General features: G+C 41.5%; 1 long non-coding RNA gene across 1 annotated transcript in view; it reads left to right on the top strand.

Moving 5' to 3' along the window:
- The window catches only part of LOC106735458 (uncharacterized), a 116,144-nt gene extending 106,752 nt beyond the window's left edge, over positions 1 to 9,392 (top strand). Inside the window, exon 3 of the long non-coding RNA XR_001370781.1 lies at positions 9,159 to 9,392. This is a non-coding gene — a long non-coding RNA (uncharacterized LOC106735458). The remainder of the gene's footprint in view (positions 1 to 9,158) is intronic.
- Positions 9,393 to 9,976: the final 584 nt, after the last annotated feature.

The following is a 9,976-nucleotide window of genomic DNA, read 5'->3' as shown; positions in this document are numbered from 1 at the left end:
GTGGGGGGGGTGGAGCCAGCTGCTATATTCTGAGGACACTCAAACAGCTCTGGAGAGTTCATGAGGAAAGGAACTAAGGGCTTCCTCCAGCCAGCCCCACCTTATTAGCCAAGTGAGCAAGCCTTCTTGGAAGTGGTTAGTCCAGCCCCAGTGAAGCCTTCAGAAGGTTTCAGGTGACATCTGACCACAACCTTCTGAGAAATCCCTAGTCAGAACCACCCATCCAAATGACTTTAGAATTCCTTGACCCAGAGAAACTGTGAAAGAGAGGTGATGATTAATGTCTTGAGTTTCAGGTGATTGTTATATAGCAATAGATAACTAATTCATACTTTAAAAAGATAGTATTGTTGTTGTCAGGAGCAACCTGATGAGTAGAACTTAATTAAAAGCATGGAAAATAAATTTACCTAGTTTTCCAGAGAGGAACATCTAAACAATCAGCAGACTCTCTTAAATTCCAATCTGTGCTGAAGACCCATTACAGCAGAAGTTGTGATGTAGATAAAGAAAGCAAATAACTTCACTTGGTTAAATTATGGTGTTCAGGGACTCAACCTGCATGACAAAGCAAAGCACAAAAATATTTTGGGCCTTTTGTTTTCATGTCACAAACAGTTCTGAACTTCATAGGAAGGAACTTTGGTGTTTCCTTTAAACAAAAGCAGACTGAGCTGTGCTATTTTATGTATCTGAGAATAGGAAGCTATGTGATTATAAATGCTGAATATCAGTGAGAATTATTTACAGCAATAGTCTCCTGGGATTTAAATCTAATCCAAACCTGCCAGAAAGAACTTTTTGTGTATGTTTTCTTCCCTTTGAAACTTGCTCATCTTTAACAAGAAGATTATGTTAAATTTTATATCTTAACTTTAGTAAGTCATAAATCATTTTCTATAGAAGTAACCCCTCCAAATTTAAAATGCAACAGTAGTATATAACCTGATTCTGCTGTTGTCAGCAGCTCGCAATCTCTTCTTACCCACAACATAGTATCTAAATGGCTAAACACTGACAATCTATACCATGTTAATAGTTTCAGGCTTATTTTGCATGTATTACTTCACCTGAATCTTAAAACTATCCCATTTTAACTGATAACTGAGGCCCAGAATGTTTATTATTCTACCTCATTTCCTAGAACAATTTACCAACTTACTTGACCTCTCTGACAGATAAGTGGATTGGTCTGTTTTTTGAGGTCTTTTTCAATCCTAAAATTGCATTAAAATTCTTTTTTGCTATAGGGCACCCACAGTCACCAGAGAGAGGGAGAGTGAGAATGAGAAATCACCTTCCCCACTACCCCCCCCCCCAAGTCGCTGGGTATAGAACTCAAACACTTAGTCAGCCATGTGGTATTCAGTCACCATATCCAACACACCAATGGCTGGCCCTAAAATTTCTTTATTCCAAGCCATTTAGGCAAAATCAAATCAGTACATGAGATACAGAAAACAGACTTGGAGTTAAAAGATCTGACTCTTGGCTCTACCATTGGTTCCCCAAGAGTACCTGGAGGAATCATTTAAACTTTCTGAATCTCAGTAGTCCTGTCTTTAAAAGGAAGCTAGTAAGAGACACCTGTTAGAATTATTGTGCGGGCCAAATGAAATACAACATTTAAATCACTTATTTGCTCTAGAATCTTGATCTAGTTCATTTCCCCCAGCCCTAGATTCCCTTGCATAAAAATGTGAAAACAGACAGGAAGCATCTTCACTGTCACTACAGTACAACAGGATAAGGTGGTCCCCTAGCCCACCCTGTCATACTCACTCTCCAGCTACCTGGCGTTTGTGAGCTAACAGCTCAGTTTAGTCCTTCTTAGAGAATTGCTTGCAGCTGAAGGCAGTTTATTCAAGGGCATGCCCCTTCCCGGAAGGTAGCTCATATCCAGTCGCCATCAATGCTGGGCTATAAAGGACAAGCCTTTTGCCTCAATCTAGAAAAATACAAGAGCTATCTCAGTTCAGCACTTCTGATGAGACTGGCTGAGCTCTTTGACATAATTGCATAACAGTCCAACCTTTCCCTTGGCTCAGTCTTATTTTCTTCCCTTTCTCACAGATGTTATTCCTGAGAGCTCCACCCCCAGAAACTTTTTGTATGCAAAGTTCTGATTCGGGAGTCTATTTTCTGGGAACCCAACCATCACTTTGTAACATGATGATAGTGAGATAACAGATAAGAAAGTACTTTGAAAACTGTCAAGTTATCAACAACACTGATTACCATTTACCATACTAGAATGAGGATTATCTAGAAAATACTGAACTGGTATGTTTTTTCAGTCCTCCAGATAATTGTGTTTCTCTGCTGTCATTCCATCATTATGGCCCCAGGGAAGAGAAAGTGAAACGTCATCTTGAACAGAAACAGGATATGAAGTAGAAGTAGTCCCTTCTAGTCCAGTAAGGAAACTTTAGAGAAATTGTCAGTTGAGGGAGAAGAGAGATGAGAGGAGAGACTAGAGAAAAGATGTCAGATGCTATTGTCCACACATTCCTCTCTTAGGATGGAGTATCTGTGGGGAAGTGATGGAAACAAACAGATAAATTCAGGCAAGACAGAACCTTGTGGCTAGTGGCTGAATTGTCTGGGAATAGGCGGAGGGAAACTGCAAAACAAGAGACTCTATTAGAGTTGTGAGCCTAGAAGCAATGGCCAAACATTGACAGAAAGGAGTCCAGATAGATGAGCCCAGCTCTCTGTGCCTTGTCTGTGGCTGGGGTTTAACAGGCAATGCAGAAACTCTAGGATGCCTTTTTTCCAACCCGGAGGAAGACAGGAAATTGAGTATAGGGTAGGTTGCAGAAGCCAGAGGTTAGGATGAGGAAGAAGAAACTCTGCAAGGCCATCAAAGCATTAAACTCTGTTGGAAATAGGACTGGCTGACTTCAGGAAGAAATCTTTAGGAGATAATGCCAGTCTGGAACAGGGTTTGAGGATGGCACAGTAGTCAGGGGGGTAGGGGAAAAAAAACCACTGCATGCTGCACTAGAGAATTATTCTCCTTTTTAAAATAATTATTAAAAATATAGATTTAGGGCCAGCCAGGTGGTTTGGTGGTTAAAGGGGCTGGATTCCACATGGCCAACTGTGCGGCTTGAAAAATGCACTGGGCATAGGGGCCAGCAGGTGGTGTGGTCGTTAAGGTATTGAGTTCTCACATGACTAACCATGGTTCGAGTCCTGGACCCTAAGGCTTAAGATCATGTTGGGATGTGTGTGTGTGTGCATGCCCAAAATTCTGTGTGCCTGTAGTTTCATCTGGGAGACTGAGGCAGGAGGACTTTTAACATGAACTTTTGAAAACTTAAAAATAACTATTTAAGTACAATTTGAATAATTTAAGTACAAGAATATTAGTCAAGAGAAAAATGGAGGAGAAGGGATTGTGGTGTGGCTATCCTCCCTGGGGAGTAGTTTCTCACTTTCCCTTCCTCTGTCTCTCCCGGCAAGTGCATGTGTCCTATGGCAAAAATAAATAAATAAATAAATAAAAAGGAAAGGAAAGGAAAGGAAAAAAAAGGGAAGGGAAGGGAAGAGAAAAGGGAAGGGAAGGGAAGGGAAGGGAAGGGAAGGGAAGGGAAGGGAAGGGAAGGGAAGGGAAGGGAAGGGAAGGGAAGGGAAGGGAAGGGAAGGGAAGGGAAGGAAAGGAAAGGAAAAAGAAAAACACATCAGGCATGTGTGCATGCATCCCTAAAACCCTAAGAAGAGATTGAGGAGAAGGAATTTTGGTGTGATCATCACCTCCCACACCCGGAAGGGGGATGCTTTCTCACTTTTTCTCTCTCCTTGTCTTTCCAATGAACACATGCACCCTATAGCAAACAAAAAAGCAAACAAAAAAAATTATTTATAAATAAATATAAAGTCACTATAATTTGGTTTGTGGCCAGAGCTGATTACTTAATATTCTGTTCACTTAATTATTTAAGAAATGGAGTCTCATGGGAACCAGCAGTTAGTGTAATGGCTATGTTGCTGGACTCCCACGTAGTCGACTGTGGTTCGTGTCCGGGACCTGGTGGCTTAAAACTCACGCCAGGAGCATGTGCGTGTGTGCATGCCCAAGGTCACGAGAGGAGAATGGAGGAGAAGGGATTGCGGTGTGACCATCCCCCAGGGGGGGTGATTTCTTGCTTTCTGTCTCTATGTCTCTCTCTGTCTGTCTGGTGAGCGCACGCGCACTATAGCGAAAATCTCTCCAAAAGAAAAAGAAATGGAGTCTCATGAGCCAGCCCATAGTGTGGTGGTTGAGGCTGCTGGAACCCACGTGACCAACAGCATGGTTGAAGTCCTGGGTCAGGACCTAGGTGTGCATGTTTGCCCCAAATCCTGAAAGTTGAGAGAGAGAGATGAAGGAGAAAGGACTACAGGGTGATCACTCCCCATGGGGGGTGGGTAGTTGTGGACTGGGGTGGAGGTGGGGTGGGGAGGAGACACTTTCTCATCTCACCCCTCAGCTTCTGAGCACACATGCCCTCTGGCAAAATTTTAAAAAGAAAGGAGAGAAGAAAGGGAAAAAAGAAAGAAACAGGGTCTATCTATGTTGCCCACCTGGCCTCCAACTCACTGTCCTCTTGCCTTAGCCTCCCAGGTAACTGAGCTTACAAGCATGTGCCACTGTGCTAGGCCGTTTATCCACTTTTTAACAGCCTTAATGCTTTGGCCTTGCTATATTTTAGTATATACTACATTCCTATTAATAGCTCTGATAGCTTTAACTTTCCGGAAACCATCCTATTTTGCCATCTGTTGTATTTCATGAGATGTTCAGTGAAATTCATCATTAGTGTAGCATATAGCTGTTCTGCCTTGTTGACATTGCCATTGCAAGTTCTAATTTTGAGTTATTTATGCATAATTGGGATTTTTTTTTACCTTACATTGAGTCAAAAGGTACAATAATTTCAGACAGTTCTTGTGAATACTAATTTAGGTTTATTACGTACATCAGAACCATGTTTTATAAGAGCATGGGAAAAATTTATAATTTGCTTTCATGGCTAAAGCTTCTTAGTTTTTAAGTAGTTGACTTAGTAGCTGTAAATTAGATTTTTTTTTTTTTTTAAAAATAGACTTTTGAGGCCTAGCTATAGTGGTGTGTGCTGCTGAAACATTGTGCTCAATAGGTTAGGACTACATGGGATGCCTGAGTTCAATTCCTCGTCCAACTTAAACACTGGATGTGGTGGCACACACCTATAATCACAGTGACTCAGGAGGCTGAGGCAGAAAGTTCGCAAACTCAAGGTTGACCTGGGCAACATAATGAGAGCCTGCCTAAAAACGAGGCTGTAGTCATAGCTGGGAGACTGAGGCAGGAGGACTATAACGTAAACTTTTGAAAACTTAGATTTTAAAAATAACTACTATGTGCAATTTTAATAACTTAAATATAAGAATATTAGTCAAGATGTCATCCTTTGCTTCCTATGATTTATATCCTCTAAGTGAAGGCCTAAGAGACTAATGGAATGTGTAAAATCAAACATGCCCAAGAAGCAAATTTCTTTCTAATTGCATTAAGTAAAATAATTTGAGTACTTGGCTAATGAACCATAGAGGGTCTCTAATAAATCACTAGACAGAAAGATGTCTTTCATTTATAAATGTGTAATATTTTCTCAATAAGGGTTTCCTGTTATTAAGTATCAGAATTATAAGATCTAAGATTATTTTTGTGTTGTTATTTGCACCCTAAGAGTTTTGTCTGACTGAAGAGATGGTTCAAAATAATTTTTAGAAAAGCTAGGATGGGGGACCAGCAGGTGGCCTGGTGGTTAAGGCGCTGGACACTCCCACATGGTTACCATGGTTCAAGTCCTGGATCTGGTGGCTTCCTTTCTCACTTTCCCTCTCTGTCTGTCTCTGGCCAAATTAAAATGAATGAATGAATGAATAAATAAATAAAATTAAATGAATAATCTTTAAAAAAAAAAAAAAAAAGAAAAGCTAGGATGGTGTTGATTTTGTTCCTTCATCAGAAACTTGATACTAAGGTTTTCATGATACTAATATGAATTTAATCTGATTTCATTGCAATTATACAAAAGTATTTGCTATTTAGTAGCTTTATATTTTTGTTTAGATATGCTGATGCAGTTTTAATAAGGCTCAATTTAAAAATTAAAAAAAAGTTATTTATTATTTTCAATTTGACCAGAAAGAGACAGACAGAGAGAGAGAGAGAGAAAGGGAAAGTGAGAAAGCCGCTAGGTTCCGGACTCGAACTGCTATTGGCCATGTGGGATTCCAGTGCCTTTACCACCATGCTATCTGCCAGCCCCTCAACTTTAAAAACAAAATTATCAGAGGGCATGTATGCTCACTATAGAGAGACAAAAGAGAGAGAAAACAACCCCCATGGCATGCCAACCCTTTTTCCTCCATCTCTCCCTTCTTTCAGAGTTTTGGCATCCACACACGTGTGCCAAGCATGTTTTTCAAAGCCATTAGGTCTGGGACTTGAACTACATAGTCAGCCATGTAGGATCTGGACAACCTAACCACCATGCCACTTGGCCCCTTGATTTTTAAATATTAACGTCCTTTGTTATTTTGTTCAAAATCTAGTCTTGACCATGTGATTATTTTTTAAATACCCAGCATTTTAATCAACTACAACGTGAAGTCTATAATTGACAGAGTGATTGGGAAAACATAAATGTTAGTATATCGATTTATTTATAATAAGTAGAATAAAATACCATATTGGTATTTATAGGATTATAAAATAATTTTTTGTTGAGCTTTTTTAATATTTTAAAAAATTGCTGTAGGATGTATATGCTCAACAGGAGTGGGAGAATGAGAAAACACACACCAGGGGCAATGGCCATGCTGCAATCCCTTCTCCTCCATTCTCCCCTCGGGATTTTAGGCATACACCATATACATACACCCAGCATGTTTTCCAAGCTGCCAGGTCCAGGACTTGAACTATGCAAATGGCACGTGGGATCTAGCTGCTTGAACAACAATGCCACAGGCTGATTCAGTGCATATTATTAAATTGAGCCACTTGGGTGGTATTGACATTACTTTTGGTGGAATATAAACTTGAATGAAGTTATTCTTGAAATATAAACCTCAGAATTTAAAAAATGCATATATGTTAATTAAAATATTACTTTCACAGCTAAAAATCCTTAGTTTTTAGGTAAAATTTAGTTAATAGTTATAAATTAGATTATTTTTTGTTCTAAAAAATAAACTTTTGAGGGACCAGCAGATGGCATAATGTTTACATTGCTGGACTCCCATGCAGTTGACAGAGGTTTGCATCCTGGATCTGGTGGCTTAAAACTCACACCAAGTGCATGTCCATGCATGCTCAAAATCCTGAGAGAATGAAGGAGAAGGGATTATGGCACCGGCATCCCCCAGGGGGGTGATTTCACATTTTCTGTCTTCCCAGTGAGCGTACACGCCCTATACCACAATCCTTCTAAAAAGAAAACAAAAAAATTATTTTGAGGCCTAGCTACAATGGTGTGTCCTGCTAAGACACTGTACTTCATAGGCTAGGACTACATGGGAGGCCTGAGTTCAATTCCCTGTCCAACTTAAACACTGGGTATAGTGGCACCCGGGATGTACTACCCCAAAAGGTTAATAGAAGATTTTTCTTTTCTCAAGGTTATTGATTACTTCCCTTTTCATGTTTCTTGCATTTTCCAAATTTTCTATGAGTACATCATTTTCTTTTTTTCATTGCCAGGTGCGCATGCACTCACCAGAGTGAGGCAGAGAGAGAAAGAGAAAGTACACTTCAATGGGGCGTTGTCCCAGGCCGCGGGACAGTCGAACAGGTTTCCTGAGGGAAGGAGTGAGAGACGGGACGAACGGCGATCTGTCACAGCACAGAGACGACGCAGGGTCTCTTCAGGGTCGTCTCTTTATTGTGGGCAGCACGGAAATGACACAGTGTTACAACTCTTCAGGGTCATCCGGAGACAACGCGGTGTCACAACACAGGGTCGTCCGGTGATGATGCGGTGTCACAACTCTTCAGGGTCTTCAGGGTCGTCTGGCGATTATGGGCCAGGGATAGTGGTTATATACATGTTGGTGGGCCATGATTGGTTGAATGAAGGATAATAAAAGGTGGGTTATGATTGGTTGCTTTGTGAACCAATCATGAGGTGCCGGATATGCAAATCTGAGGGATTCTAAGCTCACCGATTTGCTATGGGAAGTGGCCAATCAGAGTATGGTTTTGAAGGTGAGGTTTTTGAAGGGGAGCCAATTGTGGCCTTTGTAATTGCTTGCTCTCTGAGCCTAAGATGGCAATAGTAAGAGACTCATGAAAATGGCCTCTCGGACTCGCTGGTATGCAGCCTTCCACAGGGTGTGGTCATGTTGAAATCCCTTATCCATTTTTCTATCTTGCTGGGATTTTGAGCACACATGCATCTGGTATGGTTTTCAAGCTATTGGGGCTAGAATTTGAACTGCAGTTGCCCATATGGGATCTAACTCCTATAACCACTAGGCTACAGGCTGGCCTGACAATATTACCTTTCAGTTGGAAAATAAACCAATTAATTTCTTTTTTGGGGGAGAGGTTTTTGCTATAGGGCATGTGCACTCACCAGACAGACAGACAGAGAGAGACAGAGAGACAGAAAGTGAGAAATCACCCCCCATGGGGGACGGCCATGCCGCAATCCCTTCTCCTCCATTCTCCTCTCGGGATCTTGGGCACGCATGCACACGGCCCTGCGTGAGTTTTAAGGCGCCGGGTCCAGGACCCGAACCACGGTCAACTACATGGGAGTCCAGAGACATAGCCATTACGCTAACAGCTGGTCCCACCAATTAATGTTATTGAAGAGCTATGTTTCTACTGGCAAAAGTTCTCCTACCTAAGAGACCTAAAAAGCAACCAAGGGAAGCTCATGAAGCCTTGCATCCATGGTAAATGCTGGGCTTTTATCCAGGAGTTTAAGGAAAGCTGGTGAAAGATTTGAGTCTGACAAAGATCACTCTAGGTACAGGGCAAAGAATGGATTAGCAAGGAGTAAATGAAAGGCTCAAAGGCCTTGTAGTAATCTGTTATAAGAATTTGAGGGCCTTTATTTACATTGAGAAATAAACCTTGTGTATCTTAGATCCCAGACTGCCTCCTTCTCTCTCTCTAGGTCAGAGCTCCACCTGTGCAGGTTGTCACTGGACTTCTGCAGTTGGATGAAGCACCATGCCCCGGACAGGGGGTCTGCCTCCTGAGAGCCCTCGACTGGCCAGAGGACACAATCCAGAAGTTCAGGGGTGTTTTGTTCTCCATTGATGTAAACCTTCACCAACTTCCACCAATGCCAAATGGATCCAGGAGAAAGATAGGCAGATACGCTCACTCTTCTTCCTCCTGAGGACTATCTGAGACCCAGCTTCTCCTGTAACCCTTCTGGAGAAGTCCCAAGCATGCTCAGTGATGTGCTGTATGACTGCAGGGCAGAAGCCAGTGTGGTAACAAGCAATGCCTCTCATGGTGTCCCGTCTTCCCTTGCCTCATTTTCTTTTCCTCTTTACTTGCCATTCTGGGCTTGTGCCTCATGCTCTGTTTTTCAAAGTAACTAGGTTTAGACTGCCTTTGCTACATAGTGAGTGGGAGTGAGTGGTGAGGAGAGCAAAAATTCAAAGGATATTTAAAAGGTAGCTTTGGCACCAATTTGTTCGCTGATCTAATAGGAGGGCAGTGAGAGAAAAGGGTGTATTTAAGATGACCCCTAGGTTTTTAACCAAGTGGCCAGCACAAGCACAATTCCTAACACACATTAAGCCCTCAGTCGATATTTATTGGATGAATGAATGCATGAATTATGGTACCATAACTAAGGTAAAAACTGCAGGAGGTGTTTATCCATGTAGCATAACCTCAAGGAGAGTTGAACAAATATTACTGGGTGGTGTTTACAGTCCTTTCTTAAGAGGCCCTATACAAATTTATATGAGTGGATGA

This window comes from Tupaia chinensis, unplaced genomic scaffold (assembly GCF_000334495.1).
Source record: "Tupaia chinensis unplaced genomic scaffold, TupChi_1.0 Scaffold000399_1, whole genome shotgun sequence".
In the NCBI taxonomy this organism is placed as follows: Eukaryota; Metazoa; Chordata; class Mammalia; order Scandentia; family Tupaiidae; genus Tupaia; species Tupaia belangeri.
This window is presented reverse-complemented; position numbering and strand designations above follow the sequence as displayed.